The sequence below is a fragment of the Dasypus novemcinctus genome, chromosome 23 (assembly GCF_030445035.2).
Source record: "Dasypus novemcinctus isolate mDasNov1 chromosome 23, mDasNov1.1.hap2, whole genome shotgun sequence".
Classification (NCBI taxonomy): Eukaryota; Metazoa; Chordata; class Mammalia; order Cingulata; family Dasypodidae; genus Dasypus; species Dasypus novemcinctus.
Genome location: NC_080695.1, coordinates 9660066 through 9677153, shown reverse-complemented (window position 1 = coordinate 9677153; position 17088 = coordinate 9660066). Strand labels below are relative to the sequence as shown.

The 17088-nt window shown below is 41.1% G+C and overlaps 1 pseudogene; it reads left to right on the top strand.

Annotated features, from left to right (window-relative positions):
- LOC101444518 (receptor-binding cancer antigen expressed on SiSo cells pseudogene) overlaps nucleotides 1–6554 on the top strand; it is a 49848-nt pseudogene extending 43294 nt beyond the window's left edge.
- Nucleotides 6555–17088: the final 10534 nt, after the last annotated feature.

The window sequence follows — 17088 nt, the reverse complement described above, 5'->3', positions numbered from 1 at the left end:
GGTGCTGGGAATAGTCTAATTTCCATAAAAACCTGGTATTAAATAGGATGAGATTAAAGCATAGTCATGAATTTCAAAATATCTTTATCCAGAAAATATGTTGCCACTACACTTTGAACCCTTTTCTTCAAAGAATGAAATCCAGGCTTATAGTTTCTATTTTCACCTCATCATGATTTCCTCCTATTAATAGAAGTGAAATGGAGAGAGAAGTCAAGTGTGACATCAGAGGCCTCCCCATAGCTCTTCTCCCAACTACTCTGATTCCTGGAATTGCACCATGGCTTGGAGTTCCTCTGTAAATGACTTGGATTCACCCTACTGTATGCAACTTAGAAGGGAAAAATAACTTAAAACCCAAACTGGCTTTAGGCCTTCTCCATTTGAAAACTGCCAGGAGATTGTCTATTGGGGGAAAACGAATCTCTCTTTTATGCATACCCTCCCAGAGACTGGACAGGAAAGGTGAAGAAAAAATAAAACTAATATCTCAGCTAGTCTTTCCTCTTTTAAGGATTCCCCATTTAGAAGTCAGTCTTCTGCCAAGGCAGAGTGGGCTGTGTTGAGAAGAGTCCCTGGTCAGAGCACAGAGTAGAGGGAAGAATCGAGTCTGAAGAAGGGGCAGTGTCCAGCCCCCAGGAATCCTGGGTGCACCCTGGGCCCCGTGAAAGCCATGGGGAGGGGGAGCAGGAGCCCCCTGCATGGCTACTAGCCCAACACTTCTGCCCATCTCTTAGGTGGATATATAAACCTGCAAGGTGAAGACAATGAAGGGAGCCCCCCGGCTGCTTATCTGAACCCCAGAATCCCCACACTGGGGAAATAGTCAAGGAGCCCAGTGCACAGAGTGACCAGTTTGAAAAACTCCACCTCTGCTGAATTCTGGTTGTGAGTGTAGGTCCCCACCAATCAAGCTGAAAGTCATCCCAGGACTGAAAAATGCCACTAAACTCTTACCTCAGAAATCAGAATTTGGGGGTGGTGGTGGGAGGGGTGCTTGCTGCCACTTTAAAAATCTGGATAAAGGGGGAGCAGATGTAGAAAAGTTGTTGAGAACCTGCTTCCCATTTAAGAGGTCTTGGGTTCAATCTCCGATACCTCCTAAAAAAAACAAATGAAGAAGTCAACTCTCACTCTCATTGGAGAGTAGATGTAGCCCAGTGGATGAGTGCCTGCTGCCCATGCATGAGGTCCTGGGTTCAATCCCTGGTACCTCCTAAAAAAACAAAGAACCTGCATAAGCATAAGGTGAAAGTGTTTCTGTAGCATCCAACACTTAATCACTTTCCTCTCCATTATCTCCTGGACCTTCTGCACAGCCTGGGAAAAGTCATTATCAGAATCAAAACCCCAGGCCAGATGACCAAGGAGGAGCCTAGACAGATACTCACAGGTAGAGGAGCACCAGGGAGGTGGTGAGGAGAACCAAGGTTTCTATAGAAAAGCTGGGGACCATGTCAATGGTCATGCACCGAGGACTCTCTCCTCTGTGCTTTTATTTCTGCCGTGTGCTGATGGGCACCGCCTGTCTTCCCAGCTCTGCAGTGGTTCGGGGAGGCTGGTTGGGGAGTTTATACTTTGGGGGAGGTGGGTGGGATCTGGGCTGCAGCCAGTGGAAGGGCACCTGCCTGTCTTCTGCCACCCTGGGAGACCAAGATGTTCCTCCAGCTTGACAAGGTGCAGGATGTGCATGGACACATCCACATCAACCTCCCTTGAGTTCATGTCTTGTGAAATAGCAATAATTAAACAATTCATGGTTATCAGTAAACCCATAGTTTATTGATTATTTTCAGAAATCCAAATGGAACCACTGGGTGGGGGGGCAGCAGTCCCATTGGCTACATGAACCCCACCACCTTAGCCACCAGAGCTGAGGCCAATTTCACTGCACATATCTCCCACGGCAGCTCATCCATCATCATTATTCTGATCCATGTCCTATTCTGCTTGGAATCATGGATTAGGGAAAAACCAACGTCTGCCCAATCTTAAGACTCAGCTGAAATTAAAGAATTATTAGCTTGTGCATTTCCTTCTTTCTTGATCCTTTCTCACTTTCAGCCCTGCTGCAGAACTTGAGACTCATTTCTCTCCTTCCCTCCCCTTCCCTCTGGCTCTTAGGTCCCCAGGGCTGCTGGACCCTGGCTGAGAAGGGGGACATCTAACTGGTAAAATGAATCAAGACTCAGCTATCTCACCTGTCCCCTCTTACCTAGAGGGCTTGTCATGTAGCCTGGAATCTTGACCACCTGCGGTTTTGCCTTCAGCTTGGAGCAGGAGGTGCTGATTAAATTCCAGAGCTGCCTCTGGAAAGTGTGATCCAGGAACATATTTACTCCTCCAGCACTGATGCAAGACCAGGTGGGTGGATGTGCATGTTGTGTGTCCCAGGCCGTGGCTGGAAGCCATATAGTCTGTCCTCGGGAGGACTGGCCACAGGGAGGGAGGGAGAGGCTCCAGGTGGTCAGGAGGAGGCCTGAGCACGTCGCCTCTGGGCTCTCTGGGACAAAGATGTCCTAGAAATAACTGAGGGAAGATGTGGTAGCAAGCTCTCACACCAACAAAGAGAGACAGAGGAAGCTGGAGACAATCTTCAGGGAAAGTAGCATAGAAAGCCTAGAGAATTCCCATTCACTTCTGCCCATTTTGGTGGTCTCACCAGGTACTGATCAACAGGGTTGACTGCTCTGATCTCCAGTTTACAGATGCAGAAACTGATCCCCAGTGACTGCAAGAGGATTCCCACAAGGCTTGATCACAACAAAAGAATGTAAACTCCTCTGTGAGTGGATTTTAAAGGTTCCCTTCCCTGATAAGGTCACTAAGGAAAACCCACCCCTAAACACAATAGCAAATTTGATAAAATCCCGGCTCCTGTTTCCATGTTTACTCCCAGAGCTCCTGCATGGATCTTCCAGAACAAAGGGCTCCACCTCATCTCAGCAGAAAAATAAAGACACAAGTCATGACAGCTACGTCAGTTTGGTCATGGAGGATCTCCCTGCCTGAGCTCAGGAGCCAAAAGAAGCTCAGAATCCATCCAGACAGGGAAGGAGTAGAGTGTGTTTGGGTTATTATTGATGACTCAATTAGCTCACATAAACCCAGAGGCCTTCTTAATCTTTTTGGAAACAAAATCCCTGTGGAAACTAATATGGTTTCCTCTTCCTGCAAAAGAGGCATTCAGCTAGGATGCTTTTACAGGTAAACTTCATGTGACTGTCCCGCACACTCTCACCAACAGGATTGATTTGACTGGTTACAATCTGTACTGATTGCCATATGCTGGACTTTTCTTGGAAGGAAGGAAGCCAACACCATGTGGTAATCTATGCAAATGGTCCAGTTCCACAAGGAAAAATGGCAGAAGGCGTGTTGTTTGTGCCACTTAACTTTACAGTTTGTATCACTTAAGACAAGAGACTTGTTCTGCACATGTGAGGGAAGACATCCCATGTGTGCCTGTGCTCTACTCATTTGTAAGTTAATGCACTCATCATGTACTTTTAAAATTCTTCTTAAAGTCCATGGAGTACAAAGATGACTAAGTCTGGACATTATTCAGGTTAAAGATAAGAGACAAACAGATAATAATAATATAGTCAAGGAGAAGTAATAATCCAGGTATGAGAAATATGTTGCCTTCTCAACAATTAATAATGTAATTTCTCTCTTGGGCTCCTTGACAGTTGGCCAAAGTTGAATCTCAACTACTATTCAGAGAGGCAATGAGGCTCAGGTCCCAGCAGAAGTGGACATGTTGTCTGTTGGCTCAGTGACTTGGGGAACAGCATCAGGTCTATATTTCCATTCTTTTATATTTAATACCAACAGCTTATGTGGTACATCTTCTCGGAAGCCTGCACAGACTGCCAGTGTCTGTGCTACTGTTCACAGTATAGGTAGGCACTTGTGCTCTGGAACAAGCTCCATATTAGAATCAGTTTTACAGGTTATGATCTTGAGTGTGCCCAAAAGGAAAGTAAGATTATTAGTCTGTAACTCAGTTTAAGCCCCCAATCTTTCCAGTAGTGGAAAACTTGACCTTGCCAAACTGGAGTAACCAGGTAAGTTTGGATGGTTGGAGGAGGGGAATAGACAACTTGTGTGTCTCATTGTGGGGGAGGGCAGTGAGGCAATAGTGGCCACTCTAGGTCCTCTGTTGGTATTTGGGGAGGTGTGTGCATCACCCCAATATCCTACTATGCTGGTGGGCTCTATTTCCTGCTGGATTGTGAAGACATTTTCCTTTTCCCTCCACAAGGTCCTCTTGAGACAGCTTGCTCTCTCAGGGCCTATGTCCCTCCAGAACGTTCCCCCCTGTACCCTGAAGCATGAGGACATTGAAGGGTCCCCTGTCAAGCATACCCACTTCTGGTACTGCCCTCTGACACCCCTTTACCATGCTGGGGGTCTCCTCTTCCAGAAGGCTCTGAAACGCATACTAGGAAAGCTGGAGTTGGTCTTCTCTGCACTGGTATCCTGCACACCTCTGTGACCTTGGAAAAGTCATCCTTATCCACCACCCTTGGGCTCTACTATGAAAAAGAATGCAACATCCCTCTTCTCCTAGGAATAGGACAAGTAGTTTTTATATCATGGGTTTTAAATACCTATCTAGCCACCCAACTGTTGAGCACTGACTATTTCTCTCTCTCAGTGTTCCATCTCTAACCATGTAAACCCTGTCCAGAGCAACGGATAGCTCTGACTATACTCTTAAAGGCTAACGTTCAAAAATCATGATGAATGTATTTATCTTCAAAATATCATCTCATTACTTTTGTTTATGTCTCAGCCTCCATTCTTGGACCATCAGTTCCTCCAGGAAATGAGGTTACCTTTCCTAAATCTGCATTTCTCCAGTTGACCATGACATTCTAAATGATTGATCCCAAGGACCAACGGGTGCTTCTCAAACCCTCTCATACTCATTCATTCAGTCTTTTGTTTTGCGGAACATCTGCTATATATATATCAGGCAATGTTCCACTCACTACAAATTAAGGAGAAAGGAGATGGAATCCTCCTTCACACCCATGTCACTCATACTCTAATGGGAGAGAGACACTGACAAAGTAACTACACAAATAGACATCAAAGTTTATTGGAATAAATACTAGCAAGTCAGAGAACACTGCAGGTGGGGGATTGGTTTCCCAAGGATCGGGAGGTCATGGCAGCTGCATGGTGGAAACGGTAGCTGAGATGGAGTGTACGTCCTACTTTGAATTAACGGTGCTTGGATTGAATGAGTGGAGTGCAAGCTTGAGCTCAAGGAAGCAAGCGTGGCCCATGGCAGCTCAGACCCTCTGCCTGCCAGGCAGAGAGGCGAAAGGGCAGGTCTTGATTGCCGCCATGGCCATCACTCATTTCTGGTTAAAGTTTGCACCTACTTAGCATCAGTATTCTCATTTCTAAAGAGGTTCACCTGCAGATCTAGCCAAGGATAGAAATTAAGTGGAGACTAAGTAAGTTTCCCAACTACAGTTGATTATTCATCAGTTCAAAGCTGACAGATGTTGAAGAAGGGACTTCTGGGATTGGAGGAGAGAATAGGAATGTGGCAACACAACATTGCTTTAGAACTGACTCTGTTAAGGACATGACACCAAATATAAGAAAGACTGAAAAAATTGTTGTTAAGAAGAGAGAACTATTAAATTTTGGGAGCAGAGGTTTCTCTAGTAGATGAGCAACTATGCAAGATATGCCTTTTATTCATCAGTCTTCTGAATTAGGTGACTTAGATGCCTGGCAAGAAAATACCAATGCATGGGAGGAAGAAGAAGATGCTGCCTGGAAAACAGAAGAAGTTCTGAGGCATCAGAAGATAGCAGACAGAGGAAAGAGAGCCGCAGAACAGCAAAGGAAGAAAATGGAAAAGGAAGCTCAGCAGCTAATGAAGAAGGAACAAAACAAAATCGGTGTGACACTTTCATCACTAATGATCTTTAGACCTAGCGCCAGTAGGAGATTTCTGAGCTCCACAACTAAGCAACATTCGTATGGATTTTAGAGTATTTTCAGAATACAAATGTGCTCCTTGATTTTAATATGTTCATCAGGCCATCTAGGACATGAGGATTCTCCCAAAGTACTTTGAACTTTTATGGTTGAAACTTAAAAAAACAAAAAAGATTTATTGCCCAATATATTATTCAACATGCTCCAAATATGAGACAGTTAATTATTGTAGAAAAATAATTTCAAATGGAATATACTAGTACCTCTCCAAGCTAGATTCTAGCTAAATAAATGGGTGTAAATAATTTTATGGAGGAAAAGGACTCTGGTATTATGCTTTCCTTCAGTGTGCACAATGATAAAATAAATAATTTTAAATATCCTTTTCCTTCCTTGATTACCTGATCTAAATCAGACAAACTATAGGGCTTTAACTACCTTCTTTTTGTCAGAAGCTAGTATTTTCATACATATCCTCTAATTCGTAAAGGTGTTGTTTATATTTGGTATAACATTAAGGAATTTGTTGATTTTGGTTTTTGTAAAAGAAATTTATATTAAAAATGCAGTAATTTTATTATAAAGATGTTCTACATCTTTGTTTTTTTTGGTAGTGTTGCAATGTTATTGTACATATTCATAACTTATATTCCTTGTCTAAACACATGGCAGGTCACTTAAAATGTAAACTAGTCCATTCGGTGCAGCAGTGCTCCAAAATGCATTCACTAAATGCAATGAATGTGCACAATGATGAAAGAGGTTGATGTGGGATGAGTGGGGGTGTGGTGGGGTGTGGGGTGTGGGGTATATGGGAACCTCTTATTTTTTTTTTATGTAACATTTTTTGTGATCTATGTATCTTTTAAAAACAATTTAATAAAAAATTTTAATTTAATTTAAAAAAAAAGAAATACAATTATTTCTGTGAATGAACTTTGTATCTTGCATTTATTAGTTCCAGTAATTTCTATTGTAAAGTTCATGGCATTTTCTACATACACAACCACTTCATATGCAAATAAACAAATTTTATACCTTAAAAAAATGATAGATTTGTTTTACATTACAATAACATGTAGGTGTTTAAAACTAGATTCTAGTAGTATTTTTTTCCTTTATTGTATATTTTAAGCTGTAAGGTTTCTTTAATTATCTTAGTTCTTCCTCTCCCCCAAAGTCATTAGTTTACAAATGCAGAAAGCCAGCAAAGCTTTTAGATGATTTCAGTACCAATTTTATATATTTGACATAATAAAGTCTATCTATGTTGTTGGCTAGATAACATTATTGATTTATTAAATTATAAAACAATAAAAAAAAATCCTGAATTACAAATTGGAGGAAGTGCTGTGAAGTAAAAGAACCCCAATAGGTAGTATGTGGCAGAGCTGAACCTTCTTTCTTTCTTTTCTTTTTTCTTTTTATTAAACTGTCTTTTTTTTAAGACTCATAGATCACAAAAAAATGTTACATTAAAATATATAAGAGGTTCTCACATACCCCACACCCCACCTCCCCACTCCTTCCACATCAATAACCTCTTTCATAATTGTGGCACATTCATTACATTTGGTGAATACATTTTGGAGCACTGCTGCACTGCATGGATTATAGTTTACTCAGTAGTTTACACTCTTCCCCAGCCCATTCAGAGGGTTATGGCAGGATAAAAAATGTCCAACATCTATGCCTGAAATATCATTTAGGACAACTCCAAGTCCCAAAAATGTCCCCATATCTCATCTCTTCTTCCCTCTCCCTGCCCTCAGCAACTCTTGTGGCCATTGTCTCCACATCAGTGATAAAATTTCTTCTAGAGTCACGATAGTTCTATAGTAGAATACCAGTAAGGTCACTCTAATCCATATTTCATTCCTCCATCCTGTAAACCCTGGGTTGGTGGTGTCCACTTCACCTCTACATTGAGGGGGGCTTAGATCCCACATGGTTGATGGATGTGGTTCTCCTGCTTGGAGTTGTAGACTCTCTTGGTTTCCTGGTGTGAAGGTTGACCATCTTCACCTCCCTATTAGCTGACCTGTGCAAGCCCAACAAACTGGAGAATAGGAACTGTAACTATGCTGAAACTCAGAGCCCAGCTGGCACATGGCCTGTTCAGAGATTGAAGTCTCCTGGGTATACACCAACTCCAACAGCAACCACAGGTAGAGTAAAATTGACGGAAGAGGCCTGTGTAGAAAGGTCACATCTGAGTCCAGCTCTGTCACACTCAGGAACAAAAATTCCAAGGTAGGGTCCACTGACAAGGCACTGAACTCCAGAGACAACCACCATGGTCTTAGAACCTGTATGTCTCCATAGCCCCCAGAATCACCAGTAACTGGGGTTGTAGCTACTTTGGCTGTCTCTGGAATCCTTCTGAAGCATGCATAACTGTGACCTCTCTGATGACCTCCCAATTCTGTTTTGAAGAGTCTTAGCCATATAAACTCATTTGTCTTTCCAATTTCCCCCTTTTATTCAAGGTCTTTTTCTAGTTGCATCACCAGTTAGTGATAGATAGTAATCCCTTTGCACAAGGGAGGCTCATCCCTGGGAGTCATGTCCCATGCTGGGGGGAAGGCAATGCATTTACTTGCTAAGTTTGGTTTAGAGAGTGGCCACATTTGAGTTATAATGCTTGTCTTTTTGTGTCTGGCTTGCTTTGTTCAACATTATGTCCTCCAGGTTCATTCATGCTCTCATATGTTCTCATACACTTCATTTCTTCTTACAGCTGCAAATATTCCATCTTGTGAATACACCCCAGTTTGTTTATCCATTCATCTGTTGATGGACTCCTGGGCTGTTTCCAACTTCTGGCAATCATAAATAATGCCACTATGAACATCAGTGTGCAGATGTCTATTCATGTCACTGCTTTCAGTTCTTCTGGGTTATACCAGGTAGTGGTATTGCAGGGTCTCCTGGCAAGTCTATACTCAACTTCTTTAGGAACTCCCCAAAAGTCTTCCACAGTGGCTATACCATTCTGCATTCCTACCCACAGTGAATAAGTGTTCCTATTTCTCCTCATCCTCTCCAACACTTGTAGTTCAGTGGGTTTTTAATAGTGGCCATTCTGATAAGTATGAAATCATATCTCATTGTAGTTTTGATTTTTATTTCCCTAATCATTAGTGATGTTTAACACTTTTTCATGTGTTTCTGTTTTCCATTTTTATTTCTGCTTTGGACAAATGTCTATTCAAGTCTTTTGCCCAGTTTTTAATTGAGTCATTTGTCTTTTTATTGTTGAGTTGTAACATCTCTTTATATACACTGGATATTAAATCCTTATCGGATATGTGATTTTGAAATATTTTCTCCCATTGAGTTGGCTGAATATTCACCCTTTTTAAAAAGTCTTTTGAGGTTCAAAAGTGTTAATTTTGTGGAGGCCCCATTTATCTATTCTTCTTTTATTGCATATGCTTTGGGTGTAAGGTCCAAGAAACCACCACCTACTGCAAACTCTTGAAGATGTTTCTCTACATTTTCTTCTAGTAGTTTTATGGTCCTGGCTCTTATATTTAGGTCTTTGATCCATTTTGAGTTGATTCCTAGGGAGTGAGATAGGGGTCCTCTTTCATTCTTTGGTTATAGATCTCCAGTTGTCCCAGCATCACTTGTTGAAGAGACTGTTTATTCCATTAACATTAATTTGGTAGGTTTGTCAAAAACCAGTTGACTGTATAGGTGAAGGTTTGTTTCTGGATTTTCAGTTCTAGTCCACTGATTGATATGTCTGTCTTTATGCCAGTACTGTGCTGTTTTGACCACTGCAGCTTTGTAATATGTTTCAAGGTCAGGCAGTGAAATTCCTCCAACATGGGTCTTCATTTTTAGGATGCTTTTGGCTATTCAGGTGCACTTTCCCTTCCAAATGAATTTAATAATTGTCTTTTCTAATTCTGTAAAGCAAGCTTTTGGGATTTTGATTAGTATTCCATTGAATCTATAAGTCAGTTTGGGTAAATTGACATCTTCATGATATTAATTCTTCCAGTCCTTGAACACAGAATGACTTTCCATTTGTTTAGGTTTTTTACATTGTTTTGTAGGTTTCTGCATATAGGTCCTCTAATTCATGATTAAATTAATTTCTAGATATTTGAGTCTTTTTGTTGATATTGAAAATGGAATTTTCCCCCTGATTTCCTCCCCAGGTTGCTTAGAAGTACTGTACAAAAACATTACTGATTTTTGTGTGTTAGTCTTTTATCCTGCACTTTGCTGAACTCATTTATTAGCTCAAGTAGCTTTTCTTGGATACTTTAGAATTTTCTAAGTACAGGATCATGTCATTCATATACCTGTCTACATATAATAACATGACTTCGGGAAGCGGTTTGACCTAAGGTAAGGGGGAAATGGAAAGGAGAAATGAGATTATAAGGCTGTGAGTCTCTAAAAATGAGTCTGGAGGTTGTCAGAAGGAATACCCCTATGTACAACTGAACAGAGTCTAAGAGACAGATAAGGTAGATACAACCCCAGGTATTGGTTCTTTTGAGGGATAAAGAGACCCACGGGTTCTATGGTCATGGCAGAAGGGGTTCACTGCCATGACAGATGGCCCTTCTTTGGAGCTGGTGTTTCTGCGTGATGGAAATGGACTCAGAGGGGATCTCTTTTCACAAGACTTGCATGCTACTTTAATGGAATTGTAGTTGGTGCTGGGTTTAAGATACATGTAGGGGATTTGAATCTCTGGACTGATAATATGACACCCAGGCCCAGAGCCTCAACAGACTTCAGCTCCTACACTTTGACTTATTGGACTTACTCCACTCAGCTAACATGGAGTTGAAGAAGGTCAACCACCACAACATGGAGCCTAGAGTGTCTACAACTAGAAGCAGGAAGAGTGCATCCAGTACCCATGTGCAATCTAAGCCCTCACTTGACATAGGTGTGCAATGGACACAACCAATCCAATGTCCACAGAGAAAATGTGGAATGGGTGTGGGAACAGTAGCCATGGGGGCTGCTGGGTGTGGGGAACGGGAGGAAGAGATGAGATGTGGAGGCGTTTTCGGGACGTGGAGTTGTCCTGGATAGTGCTTCACGGACAATTACGGGACACTGTAGATCCCCCCAGGGCCCACTGGATGGAACGTGAGAGAGTCTGGGCTATGATATGGACCATTGACTATGGGGTGCAGTGATGCTCAGAGATGAACTTACCAGGTGCAATGGATGTATCACGATGATGGGAGAGAGTGTTGCTGTGGGGGGAGTGGGGGGTGGGGGCGGTGGGGTTGAATGGGACCTCATATATTTTTTTTATTGTAATTAAAAAATAATAATAATAAATAAATATTTTAAAAAAAACAAAGGAAAAAAAAATAAATGGTGAGTGTTTTACTTCCTCTCTTCCTATTTGGATGCCTTTAATATATATATATATTTTTTGATCTAATTGCCCTAACAAGAATTTCTAGTATAATATTGAATAAAAACGGCAACAATGGGCATCCTTGTCATTTTCCCGTTCTTAGAGGGAAAACTTTCAACATTTCTCCATTGAGTTTGATGTTGGTTCTGGGTTTTTCATATATGCCTTTTATTATATTGAGGATTTTTCTTCTATTCCTATCTTTTGAAGTGTTTTTAATTAAAAAAAAAAAAGGGTGCTGGATATTGTTGAGTGCTTTTTCTGCATCAATTGAGATTATCATGTGGTTTTATCCCCTTCAATTTGGTAGGGTGGTGTATTACGGTGTTTGATTTTCTTATGTTGAACCCGCCTTACATACCAGGAATAAATCCCACTTGGTTGTGATGTATATGTCTTTTGATATGCTGTTGGATTCACTTTGCAAGTATTTTGTTGAGAATTTTCCCATTTACCTCATTAGAGGGATTGGATTGTAATTTTCTTTTCTTGTAGTACCTTTATCTGGCTTGGGTATTAGGGTGATGATGGCTTCATAAAATATGTTGAGTAATTTTCCCTCCTCTTCAATTTTTTGCAAGAGTTTAAACAGGATTGGTGTTAATTCTTTTTGAAATGCTAGGTAGAATTCACCTGTGAGGTCATCTGGTTCTGGACTTTTCTTTGCTAGGAGATTTTTGATGAGATTCAGTCTCCATAAATGTGATTGATCTGTTAAGTTCTTGTACTTTTTAACATCAGTGTAGGTTGGTTGTGCCTTTCTAGGAATTTGTGCATTTCACATAGGTTGTCTAGTTTGTTGGCATACATATCCTCTTATGAAACTTTTGTATTATAAAAGTTTGTATTATATTGTCTTTTTTTAAAAAGATACATAAATCACAAAAAAATGTTACTTTGAAAAATACAAGAGGGAAGTGGCTGTGGCTCAATCAGTTGGGCTCCCATTTAGCATATGGGAGGTCCTGGGTTCGCATCCTGAGGGCTCCCTGTGAAGGCAGGCTCACCAGCATGCTGCAGAGAGCTGCTGGCACAGAGCACTTCCCAGCACACAGATGCTGCAGAGAGCTGACTCAGCAAGGTGACGCAACAAAGAAGGGAGACAAGGGAGAACACAGAAGAGCATGCAGCGAATGGACACAGAGAGCAGACAGCAAGCGAGCTGCAGGGGGGAGGGGAAATATAAATAAATACAGACACAGAAGAACGTGCAGTGAATGGACACAGAGAGCAGACAGCCACACAGAGAGCAAAAAGCCACAAGGGGGGGGGTAATACAAGAGATCCCTAAATACCCCACCCCACCCCCCACTCCTCTCACATTAACAACCTCTTTCATCATTGTGGCACATTCATTGTATTTGGTGAGTACATTTTGGACCACTACTGTACCTCATGGATTATAGTTTATAATTCTTGATTCTTCTTAATTTATGTGTGGTCAGTTTCAACTTCCCCCTTTTCATTTCTGATTGTATTTATTTGCATCTTCTCTCTTTTTCTTTGTTAGTCTAGCTAGGGGGTTGTCAGTTTTATTGATCTCAAAGAACCAGCTTTTGGTTTTGTTGATTTTCTCTTTTGTTTCTTTTTTGGTCTCAATTTCTTTTCTTTCTGCCCTAACCTTTATTATTTCTTTCCTTCTGCATACTTTGGAATTGATTTCCTGTTCTTTTTCTAGTTTCTCTAGTTTCTCAGTTGAATCTTTGAGTTTAGCTCTTCTTTTCTAATATAGGCAGTTAGGGGTATAAATTTCCCTCTCAAGACTACCTTTGCTGTATGCCATAAGTTTTGGTAAGTTGTGTTCTCATTTTTATTTGTGTCAGTATATTTACTGATTTCACTGGCATTTTCTTTTTTACTCACTGATTTTTTAGGACTGTGTTGTTCAGCCTCCACACATTTGCAAATTTACTTTTATCCTGTCCATTATTGATTTCCAGTTTCATTCCTTTGTGATCTGAGAAGATACTTTGTATAATTTCAAACCTTTTATATATTTTGTGAATTGCATTGTATCCTCACTTGTGGTCTATCCTGGAGAAAGATCCAAGGGGCACTTGAGAAGAATGTATAACCTGCTGAAGTTGGATGCAGTGCTCTGTATATGTCTGTTAGGTCTAACTCATTTATCATATTGTTCAAGTTCTCTGCTTCCTTGAAGATTTTCTGTCTAGTTGCTCTATCTAATAATGTGAGTGAGTTGTTGAAGTCTCCAGTGATTATTGTAGATTTCTATTTCTCGGTTCAGTTTTCCCACAGTTTGTCTCATGTATTTTGGGGCAACTTGTTTAGGAGCATAGATGTTTATGACTTTTATTTCTTCTTGGTGGATTGTTCCTTTTATTAATATACAATGGCCTTCTGTATCTCATTACTTTTTTGCATTTAAAGTCTGTTTTGTCTGATATTAATATAGGTACCCTTACTCTTTTTTGGTTACTATTTGCATGGAGTATCTTTTTCCAACTTTCACTTCCAGCCATTTTATATCCCTGGGTCTAAGATGAGTGTCTTATAAGCATACAGGTGGCTCATGTTTTTTTTTTATCCATTCTGTCAGTCTGTATCTTTCGATTGTGGAGTTTGTTCCATTCAAACTCAGTGACATTACTATAAATCCACTATTTGCTTCTACCACTTTATTCTTTGGTTTTCATATGTCACACCATATTTTTTACTGTCTTTTTACTCTTTTGGCTTTCCTTTCTGCTATTCTTTCTTCCATACTCATCCCCAAGCCTCTCCCATTCTTTTTATTTCAGGTTCTAAGGCTTCCTTTAATATTTCCTGCAAAAGTGGATTCTTATTTGCAAACTCTCTTAGTTTCTCTTTGTGAATATTTTATACTCACCCTCATATTTGAAGGACAATTTTATTGGATAAAGAATTCTCAGCTGGCAATTTTTCTCTTTCAGCATCCTAATTGTATCATACCACTGTTTTCTCACCTCCATGGTTTCTGTAGAGAAACCTGTGCTAAGTTTTTTTTTTTTTTTTAAGATTTATTTACTTATTTAATTCCCCCCCTCCCCTGGTTGTCTGTTCTCTGGGTCTATTTGCTGCGTCTTATTTCTTTGTCTGCTTCTGTTGTCATCAGCGGCACAGGAAGTGTGGGCGGCGCCATTCCTGGGCAGGCTGCATTTTCTTTCGCGCTCCTTATGGGTGCACTCCTTGCGTGTGGGGCTCCCCTACGTGGGGGACACCCCTGCGTGGTGCGGCACTCCTTGCGCGCATCAGCACTGCGCATGGGCCAGCTCCACATGGGTCAAGGAGGCCCGGGGTTTGAACCACGGACCTCCCATGTGGTAGACAGACGCCCTAACCACTGGGCCAAGTCTGTTTCCCTGTGCTAAGTCTTATTGGACTTTTCCTGTACATGATGATTTTCTTCTCCCTTGCTGCTCTGAGAATTTTCTCTTTATCTTTGACATTTGACATTCTGAGTAGTAATAGTCTTGAAGTAGGTCTATTCAGATTTGTTCTGATTGGGTTATGGTGTGCTTCTCAGATATATAAGCTCATTTCTTTTGTGAGAGACCTATTGTTTCCTCAGATTCTCTTTCTTCCTCCTTTTCCTTCTCTTCTCCATCTGGAACTCCCATGATATGTATGTTTTGCTTTTCATGTTATCATTCAAAATAAATGAGCCCCTGCTCAAATTTTCTCCATTCTTTTCTCTCTTTAATTTTAGCTGTTCTGCCTTCAGTATCATTTATTCTTTCTTTCATCATTTCAAGTCTGCTGTTGTATGCCTCTATTGTATTTTTTATCTCACCTATTGTGTCTTTCATTCCCATGAGTTTTGTTACTTTTCTGTACAGGATTTCAAATTCTCTTTTGCACTTGTTCAACGTCTTCTTGATGTCATTTATCTCTTAAATTTTTGCACATCTCACTGATTACATCTCTCAAATTCTGCATCTCTTCTGGACCTTTGATATATTCCTTTTCTTGGGCCATGTCTTCTATTTTCTTAGTATGGCTCATAATTTTTTGCTGATATCTAGGCATCTGATTAAAAGGTGGTCCACTCAGAAGCTCAATTTATTTCTCTTTTCAAAGGATTTAGTGGCAGGAGGCTGTGTGTTACCACTGGTCTTTGATTCTTGACTCGATCTGGATTGTTAGAATTGTCCCTGCTGGTTGCTCAAAACTGGGCACTGGACCCAGTAATTGGTTGTAGACTTGCTTCCTAGGTCTTGGGGAGGGAGGTTATAGAGGCCAGAAAAAGCCTCTCCTTTTTATATTTAATTTTCTTGCATGCACTTCCTTGGTCTGCCAGCAGATGGTGATCTTTGACAGCTCTCATTTGAATTCCTGGCCAGAATGTACTTGTTGCAACACAGAGTGGATCAATGTTATAGAGCTTCCTGTCTGGAGGCTAGGAGCCTTGCAATTCAAACTTTCCCTGAGACATTCTCTAGCTTTCTCTGGCAGCCCCCTCCCTTTTCCTGGCTAGGAAATATTCCCATTCCCCTCTGAGCCCTCAACGTCATCCTGGTTAGTAGAGAAGGAGATTGGGAGGCTCATATATCTTTAACTCCTTGCTAAAAGGGATTGGCTTCCAAGGTAAACAATGGCCTAACCCCACCTGGCCTGCAAGGGATCCTGGGACAGCAGACCAAATTTGTGAGTAAAAGCTTAGTCAACCGTAAGCTGTGTTCCTCTTTCTCCCCTTTCCTGAAGCATGCTCAACAATCAGTCCCAGCCAGAAGAGAGGGAGATTACAAGGGTCGAATTTCTCCTGTCCTGTGCTGGCTCCCAGGGAAAACCACTGTGTGGTCCCACCCACTCTGGAAAGGCTGATGGTACACAGCAGACCAAATTTGTAGGTCAGAAGCTGAGTCAGCCTTAGACTGTGTCCCTTTCATTCCCCTTTCCTGGGTAGTAGATCCCTGGAGCCCCCTTTGTCTGTAGTCACAGACCCAGAGGCCTGGGTATTCTGGTGTCTCTAGTGTGGGGGTGGTGCCAGCAACAGTAGCCACGATTTCAACTCACAGTTCTCTTGTCACAATTTCCTTCCTTTGTCTCTCTTTCTTCTGGGCAGTGTCCAGCTTTTGCCTGGTATTCTAAACCCTGGAAGATCTTTTTCCAGGCTATTTCAGCGTATCCTCTGGCTATCTTTCTGGAGGAGAAGGGAGTCCTTTATGTTTCTAGTCTGTCATCTTCTCAGAATTCCTAAAGAATTCTATTGATTCATGTCCATGTGCCTGCCCATCACTAAGCCAACAGCCATCAACCCATGCCTGCTATCCCTGTTCACATGTACTCACAGTTCTGTCCCTGCCTCATATATTATTTTGAAATATGCCACATTAGTTAAACTGTAAGATTTCTACTATGTTCACCAAAGTATTGGGACTCTTTTAAAAAACACACATAAGCAAAATACCATACCATTTTCTACAGATCAGTATTTTTCCTTAGTATAATCAAATATCAAGGAATCAAATTTGATTAAAATGTGGGGTTAACCAAAAAGAAATTTATACTTAGGGGAACATAAGCTTTTTGACATCAGCTTTTGTTTTGACAGCAGCATTTTTTTTTACATCAGCTTTTGTTTTGTTTTGTTTTTTACTACAGTAATGTATAGGTCTATATAAATTATCCATCATGAACTATTTTGAGAGAGAGATGGAGGAGAAGCATGGGGGAGAGGAGGAAGAAGGGGAGAATGAGGGAGATCAAGAGGAAAAGGAGAAGGAAGAAGA